Source organism: Pseudophryne corroboree, chromosome 8 (assembly GCF_028390025.1).
Source record: "Pseudophryne corroboree isolate aPseCor3 chromosome 8, aPseCor3.hap2, whole genome shotgun sequence".
In the NCBI taxonomy this organism is placed as follows: Eukaryota; Metazoa; Chordata; class Amphibia; order Anura; family Myobatrachidae; genus Pseudophryne; species Pseudophryne corroboree.
In genome coordinates this window covers 314,866,743-314,882,316 of record NC_086451.1, presented here as the reverse complement: position 1 = coordinate 314,882,316, position 15,574 = coordinate 314,866,743, and the positions used below count along the sequence as shown (strand labels likewise).

General features: G+C 41.5%; 1 protein-coding gene across 6 annotated transcripts in view; it reads left to right on the top strand.

The window, feature by feature from the left end:
* AFF2 (ALF transcription elongation factor 2) overlaps positions 1-15,574 on the top strand; it is a 741,379-nt gene that overhangs the window by 324,034 nt on the left and 401,771 nt on the right. The gene's annotated exons all lie outside the window — the stretch shown is intronic.

Sequence of the window (15,574 nt, the reverse complement as noted above, 5' to 3'; positions counted from 1 at the left end):
GATCTTCCAAAAGTAGACCAATTATTGTTGATGAAATAAGTAATGCCATTATTTCTGACTCTCAAACAAAGGAGCCTCATCACTGGAAGTGAAATTAGCAGGGGCATTGTTCTAATGTCTTAATCTATACAGCGCAGTTAACACAATGTATACATCCATTGCATAAATGATAAGTAATACATATACATAATTAATGGATCAGCTTAAATCATTAGTTTGAATACCTAAAGGAGAATGGGTCCCAGCAGTCTTAATGACTTCTCTTTACATCTGGATATCTGGGGAGAAAGAATGGCTAAATATTGCAATGATCACAGTCCACACTCTATGAGAAATGAGGTGCACCAATGGTGAGGTAAAGTTAGCTCCTTATTTCGGCACAATGGGAACTTCCAGTTCTGAGAGGATGGGAGAATTTTGGACTTTTATCAATGTTCCGCTCACCCAATTATTTCATAGAGCAGAGAGGATACTGAAGTGGCTTTCCTACTTTACAAAAATGACTTCATCCTCCACCGCCTCCCCTGGAGAAAATAGTGATGATAATAATAAGAATAATACTTAGTTGAACAGAGTTTACTGTGAGAAGTCCCTGAATTTGTTGCATGAAACAATGGAGGCTACAGGACAGGCTGACGGAAAATCCACAATTTGCGTTCCCAGGATCCATCTGGCTAATGCTCCCCCATGTATTATTGATGCCCAATGTGCTGCAATGGGCTGATAGAAAAACACTGTAATGCATTTGTAATGTGCCTCTCTTGTACATACTGTATAGTTTGTTACTGCTATTCGGTTGTGACATTTGATTGCCTCCAAGACTTCCATTAAATACAGATATTTTCTGCAGAACAGGTTGACTCACAAATGAGTGTGAAATGTTCAAGTAAACACACACAAAATAATAATCAACTGGGATCTCCCAGTCTATTTATCATTTCATAAATAACCTGATGCAGGCTAATAATGTTCTCTCTGCAGCTTTATCTTGCTTGGCTTCAATTTTTTCTGGTAATCAAGCAGCTGTAGCTGTAAACAAAACATGGTCATTTTAACAGCCAGTTTATGAGCTGATAAAACATAAAGCAAGCATTTTATTTCCAAAGCAGGAAACAATGGAAGGGCAGCTTTGAAGCATCTGCCCAGCCCCTGCATGATATTTTATGGAGTAAAACTGTCAACCCCTATATATTAAACATGTTCAAATGCTTAATTTGGTTCTAGCAAATGTAATAATTATTTTACATGTGAATTTATTTTTCATTGTCTCTCTTGCAGAAATAGCGAGTTCAATAGAATATTTGCAATTTAAAATGATTGTGGAACAATTGATCCCAGTGTTTGGAATAAAGTATACAATACAACGTAGATTTTTTTGGGGGGAATATATGTTGGGGGGCTCCATGGCTGATACTGTACCTTCTTCATAGACATTCATAATGTCTCTTGAAAGCATGATAATGTCATTATACCATAACCCCCCAATCCGGGCCGGTGCTAGGGTGTTCTGTGCCCCCCTGCAAACTATAAATGTGCACCCTCCCTTACTTTACAAAGGGACAGCGCGCACACACACACACACACACACACACACATACACACTCTTTATCAAACTCATTCACTCTTTCCATCTTCTTACCTAAGGAGGTCTGGCTGGCCAGAGCTGCTCATCCTCCTGTTTCTCCTCATCATGATCACATCAGCCTGGCCCTGGTCCTGTGTAGCTCTGCTCCTCTGTTCCATGTAGCCACGCCCCCTTTTCACTGGGTCCTCCTGCACAGTGCACACACTGCGATGTCACAGCTGGAAAGGGGGAGAGGACACTTAAAGCTGCCGATGCAGCAGGGATGCAGAGTAGGTTGAGCGCCTCTACACCAGCCTGCCGCCTACCTGCTCTACATCCATTTGCTAAGCGGGTAGCACCGAGCCTGCCACCAATAGTCTAGGTAAGGCTGTACTGACTATAGGGTGCGGAAGGGACATGGGGGTAATGCAGATCTGATCTCAGCAGCAAATTTGAATGCTAATGAATAAAACCTTGTGCACTGCAGGTGGGGAAGATATAACATTTGCAGAGAGCGTTAGAGTTGGGTGGGTTATATTGTTTCTGTGCAGGGTAAATACTGGCTGCTTTATTTTTTCACCCAAATCTAACTATCTCTGCACATGTTATATTCCCCAACCCCTGCAGTGCACATGGTTTTGCCTTTTAGCTATCAAATTTGCTGCTGCGATCAGATCTGAATTAGGCCCATAGGCTGTTAGCGAGAAGGTAGTGATGTTGGATGGAATGTGGTGGATTAGAAATATGGTTTTGGTCATATCTAGATGAGAATTATTTTCTGTAAATTTAGATGTTTAAAATGTTGAGATGTATACTATACCATCTGGATCAAACTATTAATGAACATTAAAGGCAGACATTTTAAATTGTGTTTGCCTACTCCTCTGAGAGAAGACTACCATCCATCATCCCATCTGCTTCCCTAGTGAAGTGGGTGATGCGTGGCTGTGATGACGTGATTTGCTGTGAAAGACGTAATTCTGACCTATGCAATGCATAGAGATGAGAATTGTATTGCAGTGCCACCAACACTTGCCCTTGGTCTTACCCTCTTGGATCTCAGAAAGTCTTTTTCTAATTTCTATGTTCCAGTATAGCTGCAGTACAGATGTATCCTCATACATCTAGATCCAATATGCCATGCAGCGTGAGATGCCTGGCGTGACTGAGCTCCCAGGTCCAATGTATATCTTCTAACGTTGGGCAAATCATACTCTCCTGTATTACCTGGGAATCTCACAGATTTTGGGTAGTCTGAAAAGACTCCTGGCAGAGTGGACCACCCTTCTTCTTATTTGGAGCAGGTTGCAAAATGGGCAGTACGTAACACATGAGTGCTCATCTCCAAGTAATTACAGTTAAACTCTTTAACGTCAAATACACTCTCACAGCCCTCTAAAAAACCCATAACCATATAACAATACAACACATAACAAAATAATGTGGCATGTGGTCATCACTTATTGATAACAGTAAGGAGAGAATAGAAATGGAAAGAGGGAGTAGACAGATCTGCATCAGACTATCAGGCGCTGCAGAGGTCTCAAAAGGTAACCAATAGAGGCGCATCCTGTCCTTGGCTCCTGTATGCAAAATGCACTTCTGAGCTTGATTTCAGAGCTGTCTTCATTATCAGAGCACAGTTGTACTAGCTCTATTTCTGGTGAAAATGATCCTTCTGAAATCAGACATATTTATATTTATGCATATTCCATCAACACGCCTTCAGCATGTTCTTACTACTCTTACTCCAATCTATGGAATCTTCTATGTTGTACAGACCACAAAGCATTCCTAATAATTAAGGTCAAATTCAGGTGCTTAATTTTCCCATGCCTTTGTATTATAGTCGGATCACACTTGTTTCCAAGTTGACTAGGAGTTCCTACTGTAGATACCCCTTATGACTTTTCAAAATCAGGAATGTCCACTATAAATCCAGACAGTTCAGGTGTGATGATTTTGCTGTCCCATTCACAGCTCTATGCAATTGGCAATCTCCATTGCTGCATTGTAGATAAACCTTGGAGAACTTTATTTAGGGACTGATTCAGAGTGGCACACAATGCAGTTGTTCACATAGCTGAGCGAGTATTTGCAACTGCACATGTGCAAAAAATTCTGAAAGTATCCCACAACACGTGTTACTTTTTTTTTTAAATTGCCTTCCAAGTTCCTAGGGTATACTGGACTATGGACAGATACTGTTCCATAGCAAAGCAGTGTTGTTCTTCTTTGTTCTAAATCTCAGATGCAGATGGGTTGTGATAAATTTGCCCAAATTCACATTGTGATAATTGAATACATCTGAAGGCTTGAGAGAAAGCACTGTGTCTGCAAATCCTCTTACTGCAATTCTCTGAGATTGTGACAGTGCATGTGCCACCGCGGGCTACACACCGCAACACCCCATCCCCCTTCCCCGCATACATTTACCAGCAGCCAGGATCAATGATTAGGGAAGGCAGCTGGTCATCTGATTCTATGCTCTGCTGTGACTCCCAGTGCTGTAAAGTGAGATGCTGACTTCACAGTGTCACTTTCCTGCACCGGGTGTAACAGCAAGAGCACAGCAATCAGATTACCGGCTGCCCTCACCAGATCACCGATCACTGGTCCCTGGATGCCGTTAAGTATTGTTTTCTTTCTCAAGATAGCATTATTTCAGGACCCCCTTCCGGTATTTTTTTACAATTTCTTTTTAGTAAATTTTGTGCAGAAATTCAAATTTAAGGGCTTGCAGGAAAATTTTGCTAATACTCCTCCAATAGCCATTAGTATATTCCGGTCATACTAAAATAATATGAACAGGGTGTGAAAACACCTTTTTCACATTATTTTAGCAAAAATTATTTTGATAAATATTCCCGAAATTAAGGAATGGTCCTAAAGGAGAAGTATGTTGGTCTCTGTAGTGATTATACTGTTATTACCATGCTCATATCCATACTACCTGCTGAACTGTAAATCTAGACCCTTTTATGGGGGCATTTTCAAGTGGGCGGCAATTTGACAAGCATGCAAAAAAAAAGATCCTACCCTGCCCATTACACTAGTGAAATGGGTGGGATGCAGGAGTGTTCTCTGCTCTTCCAGAACTCCCCAAAATTTACGAGAGTGGCGCCGAGAGAGGGGAGGAGAGGGTACAAATTACCTGGGCCGAGGTCTGATAGAGGGGCCCAGTGGGGGCCCTGGTCTTCCTCCTCTTACCTGGAAGTTGCAGCACATGCTGCTGTGTGTTGGGCTGCAGTGTGGCCAGGGAGCTGCTTAATTAAAACATTTTATGTATTTTTGCATGCCCACGCCTCCTGTGATTAGGCCATGCCCTCTGAAAAGTACCTGGGCCCAGCCAGGCTCTCTACTGCCCTGGGAGGCATGCCATGTTCCTGTGAGTGGGACCTTCTCAAGTGCTAGATACGCCCCCAAAGAGGTGTGGTCATGCCCCCAGCATGCTGTAGTCACACCCCCATCAGGGAGGGGGAGGGAGGAAGTTGTTGTACCGGGGCCCAGGATTTCTCTTGGCAGTCCTGCTTTCTGGTTACAGTAGACAAGTATGTGTTTACCTATATGCTTTACCTTGATTAAGTATTCAACAAGCTGGGCAGAACTATTTCAGCTGTCCCAGAATGCAACATTGCTGAACTCTGCATATATTGTGCAACAATTGTATCCATGGTGCAGGTTCATGTCATGCCTTAAAGGGGGGTACACAGGGAGAGATCTGTGCTTAATTTCTAAGAAATCTAACTAGATTGCTTAGAAATTAAGCACGATCTCTCCGTGTGTATGCCCCATAGCGATAGCGAAGCGCAGCCCTGCGCGGCGCTATCGCCAGTACTTGATTGGCCTACATGCAGGCCAAATCTAGTTAGATTGCTCATTTCATCGCTGGGTGAAATGAGCATTCCCCCCCCCCCCCCCTCGCTCAGCACACATCGCGCTGTGCGCTGAGCGGGGGAGAGATGTGTGCTGAGCGGTCTTTGCTAGATCGCTCAGCGCACATCTCTGGGAGAAATCTCCAGGTGTGTATGGCCCTTAAGGGGGAGAGATCCGTGCATAATTTCGAAGCAATCTGACTGGATTGCTTAGAAATGAAGCACGGATGTCTCCATGTGTGTGCCCCATATCGATAGCGATGCACAGCCCCGCCCGTCGCTATCGCTGATACTAGATTGGCCTGCATGCAGGCACAATCTAGCTACATCAATCATTTTACCGCTGAGTGAAGTGAGTATTCCCCCCCCCCCCAGGGTTGGACTGGCCCACCGGGGTACCAGGGAAACCACCGGTAGGCCCCACTGCCTGAGGTCCCACTCCTTCCTCTAGGGATCAGGTTCCAGCCTGTGCACCTGTATTATACATGGTAGATTTGTTGCATTACACTGCACTAAACTTTTGTGTATTTCAAGCCTCTGTGGAGGCTGGCCACACCCCCTTTGTAGGCTGGCCACACCCCTAAGTATGGGCCCCTATAACAGCATTCCCCCGGTGGGCCCTTCATGCCTCAGTCCGACACTGCCCCCCCATTTCCCCTTCGCTCAGCACGCATCGCACTGTGTGCTGAGCAGGGGGAGAGGTGCGTGCTGAGCGTTCTGTGCTAGATCGCTCAGCACACATCTCCCCGTGTGTACCCCCCTTTGGGGACAACAAGATCATGTACACGCTTTAGGGAAAAAAACAATAACATGAAGTTGTCTGGAAGTGAAAAATCCCTTTAAATAACTTGTAGAAACTGTGTGCACATGTGTGTGTGTACACTGTATATATTTATATTTACGCTGTAGGTTACAAACTCTTTATCTTTTTTAAATGCCGGTTTTATAAAATAACATTCTGCGGGCTAATAAAATCAATCAGTTAATGCTATACATACACCACACTACTATTTTACATATCTGAAAGAAAAGAAAATACTTCCAGGAGCAAGAAATGATAAACTGCCATATGAATGATATGTTTTCCTTCTCTATAGCACTATTTGTCAAGCAGATGTTGTTATTCAATTTTGAATGATAGAGACGATTCTGTACCTTTCAAAACCATCCATGGTAGATGAAAAGAGGAAAATGATTTAATGGCAGTATAAAAGCTAAAGATATGTTTTGATCAGGATCCGTGCTTCCTGCAGATGTTAGAGATGACTGAAAGCTCTATTCAGCTGTAAATTTCCTGAGGATTTTCTAGATGTTAACGCCGTGTCAGAGACATCGTTATGAAAATCCTGTAACGAGCCGCTTCTCCCAATTATAGCAAAGAGGAAAACATTGAACTGCAAGAAAAGAAATATCTAGTGGTTAGAGCAAATCAAATCATTATAAATAGTGCACATTGTGAATACTAATTCAGTCTCATCCTGTACATTAGCCTTATGTTATGTGGAAGTACCTGGTCTTGGTTCTGGTTGTGGTTATTGAAAAGACCACTGGACGTGATAATTCTAGAGCGATAATGGACAGCAATAACTCATGGTACACTTCACATGGATAATGAAGTGCGAGTAGTGGATTATGCATTAAAAAATTATAGTAAGATGTTCATTTTACTGATTCATCTCTTTTGAGGGCTGGAATACCTACAGGCTTCTGACTGGTTAAATAACAAAACTTATATTCATTTAAGATATCATGATCTAAATCAATTTTTTTAACATGTAAATCAATTTGAGCTCTGGATACATTAAAGATTTTGAAACCTGTAGATGCAAGACATTTCTTGTTCAAGTTGCCCTGTAATTTATATATATTAAGTTGTTTTGGTTTTTTTTTGCTTTAATCTGTGCATTTTAGCCATTTAGGACACAAAAAATACAGTAGTTGTCTATGGTGGTCATTCCGAGTTGATCGCTAGCTGCATTCGTTCGCTGTGCAGCGATGAGGCATAAAAACTGCACTTCTGCGCATGCGTATGCGGCGCAATGCGCACACGCGACATACTATTACAATGAACAATGTAGTTTCACACAGGGTCTAGCGATGCTTTTCAGTCACACTGGTTGCCGCAGAGTGATTGACATGAAGTGGGCGTTTCTGGGTGTCAACTGACCGTTTTCAGGGAGTGTTCGGAAAAACGCAGGCATGCCAGGGAAAATGCAGGCGTGGCTGGGCGAACGCAGGGCGTGTTTGTGACGTCAAATCAGGAACTGAATGGTCTGAAGTGATCGCAAGCGCTGAGTAGGTTTTGAGCTACTCTGAAACTGCACAAAAAAACTTTGTAGCCACTCTGCGATCCTTTCGTTCGCACTTCTGCTATGCTAAAATACACTCCCAGTGGGCAGCGTCATAGCGTTTGCACGGCTGCTAAAAACTGCTAGTGAGCGATCAACTCGGAATGACCACCTATATTCATTGACCATAGCTGCAAAACAGCTCTGCTATGTTCTCTGCAATAGAAAGGAGAGTGGACAAGTATGGACCAATGTCCTACTCTAATCTCCATACTTCCCTGGTTGCCTATCTTTTTTTCAGAGGCCATTGTCTCATTTGCTCCACATTAAGCTCAACACATGCTGATTTGTTCTGTTTTGTTCTGTCTCTTCAAGATTTATGGAGATGCTCTGTCCTGCTTTATACCACATTGTTGCCTGTTCTTTTCATATGTGTATGTTATTGTGTAATGTTCTGAATAGTGATTTAATGTAGTTTTTCTGTATGCTCTCTTCACGATACTGTGCATCCTTGTAAATAGATGATGATGATAATAATAATAATAATAATAATAATAATTGGATGTGAATCTAAGTGATCAGCTCACATGCTGCCATGGAATTACCTCTTCACACTGAGCAGTCCAACTACTTGATGAAATGAATCGTGGGGAATGGAATCATTTTGTCCCCCACTGCTCGATGTTGTGATTCACAGTATCACAGAGTGGGGGCAGGGCTTAATGAGACAAATATTTTTACCACATCCCAGCAAATGTCCCTCTTGTACCTCCCCTCAAGAGATCACTTTGGGGGGGAGTGATACAGTGCCAGCAAGTGTTAATAAATGTTACAGTTTACCTTCTGAGACAGATTATAAAAGCAGGCACAAGTAGAGTTAAGGCCCCTATACATCTGCAATGGATTGTTGCAGTTTCCCGATCACCTAAAGCCTGGTTGGAGAATCGGGAATATTCAAGTACGGAGATCTTGATTCCCAGATCCTGACCCAAATATGGTCGTGATCGGTAATTTGGAATTTTTTAACATGAAGAGTTTCCTTGACTTCCTGACAGATTGCAGATCATCGATGTCCACTGATTAGTGGTTCCAGTCTGCTATTCTGGTCGGATCTGGGAATCTAGAAGACACACCACTGATGTATAGGGGTCTTTACAGTGTGTGATTGCTCCATGCAAAAATAGTGCGCAATATGGGCACCTTGGGGATAATTTCAAGTTGATCGCAGCAGGAAATTTTTTAGCAGTTGGGCAAAACCATGTGCACTGCAGGGGTGGCAGATATAACATTTGCAGAGAGAGTTAGATTTGGGTGGGGTGTGTTCAAACTGAAATCTAAATTGCATTGTAAAAATAAAGCAGCCAGTATTTACCCTGCACAGAAACATAATAACCCACCCAAATCTAACTCTCTTTGCACATGTTATATCTGCCCCCCCCCCCCCCCCCCCCTGCAGTGCACATGGTTTTGCCCAATTGCTAACAAACTTAGTGCTGCGATCAACTCAGAATTACCCCCCTTGTGTAGTGGAAAAATTGCACTCGTCCAATTTACACCTTTACTGTAATGCTTCACATGAGCATCTGTGTATCTCATTCAAATTATATAGCACAGATTTGTTTAATTTAACAATATATTGCAAACTGTTTCCAAGTTCTATCACTGTTCAATTTCCACTTAGTTTGGTGAAAAATAACCAAACTGATAAGTTAACTAACCAAAGAGTAGATTTTTGTGGTGGTGGTGGTAGAAGATAGTATTATATTTCACATAGTAATACTTTCTGGAATATGCCCAAGGGTAGTGTGGCCACTGTATCCCAATATGTGACACTTCATTTTCTGATAAATTGGGCCTATAAATTTGTAGTTGTATCATAGACAAATGCAGAGGGGGTTCCCAGTTGCCTGAAAATACCCCTTCCATACCAGCGGCTTAAATAATAACTACAATAGCTATATTGTATAATGCAATTTTCATAGAACTTAGGCCACAACATGCAGTATAAGGTTTGGAAATGAGCTGCTATACATGCCCACTGACAGCAGCTTTTCCTATCAAGTGTAATATGTGTGCGAACTAAGCACTCCATTAGTGCATTGGACCAAATTAGAGCTTGTTAAGTGCTAAATATGCCCCATCTATGGGATAGCAACAGTCTAGAGTTAGGCTTATGGAAACTCCACGCCTTAAATCCTGCATTTGCCCCTGTGTTGAGATATAAAATAGGTTGCAAGCAGATGCGTAACTCTCAGAGGCAGTGGAGATGCCTGCCTCCGTGCTCCAAGCCCTGAAGGGGCACATGCATGTACAGCAGCACTTGTGTGGTTCACAGCGTGATCCAAGTGTGATCGCTGCTCATCCAACAGAGCTCTGCAGGTCACCCACTGCTGCTGCTGCATAGTTAATCAGTTCTGTCCCAGGAGCCATGCTAACACCAGCAATAGGGGGCAGGATGGCCCCTTCTTTGTACTACTCAGGCTGCGCTGCAGGTGAATTCTGATTCTACATGCTGCAGGTGGCTGAATCTCGTGAGTCTGATCCTCACCCACCGACCATTGTCACACAGTGTAGCTGGGGTCCTGCTAATTCACTGTAGGCTCCAGTCTCTGTAGAGCAGCTGAGAGCGCTAGTTATATAATTATGTAAGTCATGTGTGTTTATCCACACACACCCAACATACATCATATTTGTTTTGCCCTATTTTTTAAGGGGAGGGGAGCACCGAACTCCAACTTGTCTCTGGGCGACTGCGATGAACGTGCTCCCCTGGTTGCATGCATAGTTGTCTCTGAGGACTGTATGTCATTTTTGGTTTCTGTGTCTATATCGGTCAATGCGGTTCTATATTTCTTTCATTGAAATTATGAAAACATCTTACATGTCATTTAGGGAAGACAAAAGATTTCCTAACTCATTAGTTCTATTGGAAGCTTTGTCTTCATTGTCCTATGCACTCCTTTTTTACCTACTGACTGGTTTCTTGCACTTCTGGGACTGTAAAGATTCCTATGGTGGTGATATTTACCATAATTGCTGCTTGGTTTTGGTTTAGGAACTTTTTGTAGTAAGTTGGTATGTCCAACGCATTCCCCTTGGGGATTTGACTGACAAATTCTAATGTTGGGCAAAAATAAATAACTTTCCCAGGCTCTTCTGGCAGAGCACTGAGATATAAACAGAAAATTGACAATTACAGTGAAATGCATCATCATGGCTGTGCAATGACGCATTTCACATTCCCAGAACTTCCCTCCAGTATCTCCTAATGGGCAGTATAAAAAGAAGACAACTATGCTTTTAATTATTACATAGCAGTCCATACTTCTTCTGTCCATCCAATGTGCTGCAGTTAAATGATATATTAAGATACTGTATATCTAATATACATTGGGTATAGATTGTTGCAAAGTAAGGCCATCCTCTTGTACAGTTATGTTTCCAAATACCAGTGGGTGGACATGGACCTTGAATTGCACTGGGCTGAGAATTAAGTGACAGAAAAAAACAATGTTTATGGTTAATACACAGTATCTGTACTAAGGCCCCTTTGGCATATACATAAAATGCATCTCTTATAGACTCATCTTTATAGCATGGCAATAATTTATATTAGCTGTTGAGGTGGGCAGAGGGTAACACAACAGGCGATAACTCTTATCTACCCAACTCATTTCAAAAGTAGATCAGAGGAATATAAAAGGTCATTCAGAGTAACAAATAAAATCCATAAATATTAACTTTTTTATATAGTAATTTAAAGTATGCACACCTGGACCAGCTCATTGCGCAATTCAACTGAATACATAATTACTGTTTGTTAAATTTAGGCATTTCAGTCAAGTTCAGTGTCTTGTGTGGCTTTTGGCAGTGTCTTATATGATGCTGTAAAATGCAACTTGCTCAGCTGCAAACCATCTGCATGTAGGAATAGGACCCAGCTCCATTCCCAAATGCACACAAATGTTTCTTTCATTAGCACAGGTGATTCTGTCAAAATGACGACTCCACTGATTGATCGACCTGTTCTCATATGAGGACATTATGTTAAGAATCACTGCTTCACTGCCTAGATTGATATATTAAGATAGATAATAAGGTAGAGACAGCTGTACTGCAGATCGGAAAATAAAAGAATATTTCTCTTATACATAATTATTGGCAAGGCTTGCAGCTTTTTCTGCTAGGGACAGCACATCACCTTTTATACAGCCTTTGCCGGAGTGGTTAGATGGTAAAATTACATTATAAAGATAGAAGACTGGCCTTCCATCTCCCATTTCCACCATCTAATCCAGGGCCGGATTAACAATGGAGTGGGTCATATTACTGTGGTTATATGTATCCCCATATGCAAAAATGAGATTTCATATTACAGGACATGTTTATTCAGTATCATAGGCAAATGCGGGGGGGGGGGGGGTTTCCAGTTGGCCGGAAATCCCCCTCCTCTTGGCCAATGACTCAGATTATGACAACAATAGCAATAAAATATAATATAATTACTAGAGCTTCTGCCACACAACATACAGTTTAAGGGACAGAGCGCAAAGCTGCTTCACATGCACGATTAGTTAGATCTCAGTAATGGTGTAACCACTAGTAGTAGCCTCACAGAGGCCCTCATTCCGAGTTGTTCGTTTGCTAGCTGCTTTTAGCAGCATTGCACACGCTAGGCCGCCGCCCTCTGGGAGTCTATCTTAGCTTAGCAGAAGTGCGAACGAAAATTAGCAGAATTGCGAATAGAAAATTCTGAGTAGCTCGAGACTTACTCCTACACTGCGATCAGCTCAGTCCGTTTCGTTCCTGGTTTGACATCACACACACGCCCTGCGTTCGCCCAGCCACTCCCGCATTTTAGCCTGACACACCTGCGTTTTTCCGCACACTCCCTGAAAATGGTCAGTTTCCGCCCAGAAACACCCACTTCCTGTCAATCACACTCCGATCACTTCAACAATGAAAATTCTTCATTTGGACGTGAGTAAATCTACTAAGTTTTATGCTAAAATACTGCGTATCATGCGCATGCGCATTTTTGCCTTAATCGCTCCGTTGCGAAAATCGGTAACGAGCAAACAACTCGGAATGACCCCCAGAGAGCGGAATGCAATTATGTAGCATTTGGTGATGTTTGCTGATTGGCTTCTTCATGCACTATGATTGACTTGATTTTCAGTTAACATTAGTTATTCAGCAAATAAACCTATTTCCAAATTATTTTGTCTGAAAGACAGTATCATTTGCCCACCTGTATTTATATCAGGTGTATTCATGTACTTTCAGATCAGAATACTGAGTTTGGAATGTAATGGTCCTTTAAGATATTTATCTGAACAGTATTTTTAAAGGAAAACATTAAACTGAATAGTAGGTATGTACCTTTATATTGACACTTGTGTAGCATTTCAGATCTGTATTTGTAGTGGTTCCTAAATTATCTTTATTATAAATAATTTCTAGTGAATGGATAAAGTGCATTACAGGTTGAGTATCCCTTATCCAAAAGGCTTGGGACCAGAGGTATTTTGGATATCTGATTTTTCCGTATTTTGGAATAATTAGATACCATAATGAGATATCATGGTGATGGGACCCAAGTCTAAGCACAGAATACATTTATCTTTCATATACACCTTATACACACAGCCTGAAGGTAATTTTAGCCAATATTTTTTATAACTTTGTGCATTAAACAAAGTATGTGTACATTCACACAATTCATTTATGTTTCATATACACCTTATACACACAGCCTGAGGGTCATTTAATACAATATTTTTAATAACTTTGTGTATTAAACAAAGTTTGTGTACATTGAGCCATCAAAAAACAAAGGTTTCACTATCTCACTCTCACTCAAAAAAGTCCGTATTTCGGAATATTCCATATTTCGGAATATTTGGATATGGGATACTCAACCTGTATTATGAATATTAATACTGCTAAGAAAATGGCTACTGACACTGAAACATGCACTTTAATTGTACTTATCTTTTGTCTGATTTTCTATATATATATATCCATCAGGGACGTGCAGTATATATATATATATATATATATATATATATATATAAAATGCAAATAGAAAAGCTGCACTCTCAATATTCATAGAGTCATAGGCTGGGGTGCATCTTCCAGAGAGCAAATGTCCAATGGCACTGTCCCAATAATATTAAATTTCAAAAGGGAAGCACTCACCAAGCTTGTTGATATTGGAAAAAATGCTTTTTAATATTCACTCACATATCCATCACTATTGGTCGACGTTTCGGTCCCGGCACGGACCTTTTTCAAGACCATGTCATACAGCTTCAAAGATCTTTGAAGCTGTATGACCTGGTCTTGAAAAAGGTCTGTGCCAGGACCGAAACGTCGTCCAATACTGATGGATATGTGAGTGAATATTAAAAAGCATTTTTTCAATATCAACAAGCCTGGTGAGTGCTTCCCTTTTGAATTTTTATATATAAGTAAGTTACGCCTCAGGGAACAGTTTGGCACTAATTCTTTACAGAATCAGGTAGTTTTATTAAAATGTAAGAAACCTAGCCAATATGATCCTAGTTCTTACAATGCTAATATTAAGACCTTTATACGGATGGCAGAAACTGAGAAACAAGCTAGTACTGATATGAGACCTAAATATTACAATCTGTCCATTTCCCAGAGAGAAGCACTTAAATCTCTCAAGAATAACAAGGATATCACCATTCGCCCCGCTGATAAAGGCGGGGCAGTGGTGATACAAGATTGGGTACAATATGATAAGGAAATTCGACGTCAATTAGCTGACAACACCACATATATGCGTCTAAGTGGTAACCCTACTAATAAAATCAAATCGCTTATTGATAATACCATCGATCTTGGCTTGCAGGCAGGGTGGATTGACCAATTATATCTGCCCGGGGGTCTCTTTTACAGCCGCTTGCGGTGTATGTGGACCAATTCTTGCAACCTTTGGTGCTCAATACCACTAGCTATGTTCGTGATACCACCAATTTTCTTCATAAGATAAAAGATTTTGTATTCCCTGATGGTGAAGTATGGTTGGTGACCCTTGATATACAGTCTTTATATACAGTAATACCACATAGGGAAGGTATTGATGCTATTAGACAGTACTTGATTGAAGCTGCCCATAGACAACCACCTATTGAATTTCTGACTAGCTTGGTTGAGTTGGTATTGAAGCAGAACTACTTTATGTATGGTTCAACATTTTTTGCCCAAATCAATGGCACGGCCATGGGTTCCAACCTGGCGCCAGCATACGCCAATTCGTACATGGCCACATATGAGCGTAATTATATCTTTCGCCAATTTGGACATAAATGCTTGATATATGTCAGATTTATTGATGATGTCTTTCTGCTGTGGTCTGGCACTGGGGACGAAGTGACTAGTATGGTTGAAACTCTTAATGCGCTAGACGAACCAATTAGGTTTACTTATAGTATGGATCTACACTCCATTAATTTTTTGGATGTAACTGTCTGGAGGGAGGGTTCCCGACTGGGTACCACCCTGTTCCGTAAGCAAACGGATCGGAACACTTTGTTACAGGCTACGAGCCAACACCCTCCCACTCTGAAGAAAAGTCTACCGATTTCCCAGTTCTTGAGGGTGCTCAGGATTAATTCTTCAAGTGAACTTGCTCAGTTACAGATCAATGAGATGAAATCCAGGTTTCTACAACGAGGGTACTCACCTAATACACTTGAGAGATGTATCAATAAAGCATACCACCGCTTCAATCACCCAAAGGATAAATTCCCCAAGAAGGCTACTGATAATCGCATGATACATGTGAGTACATATGATCATACTTCACAGATCACCAA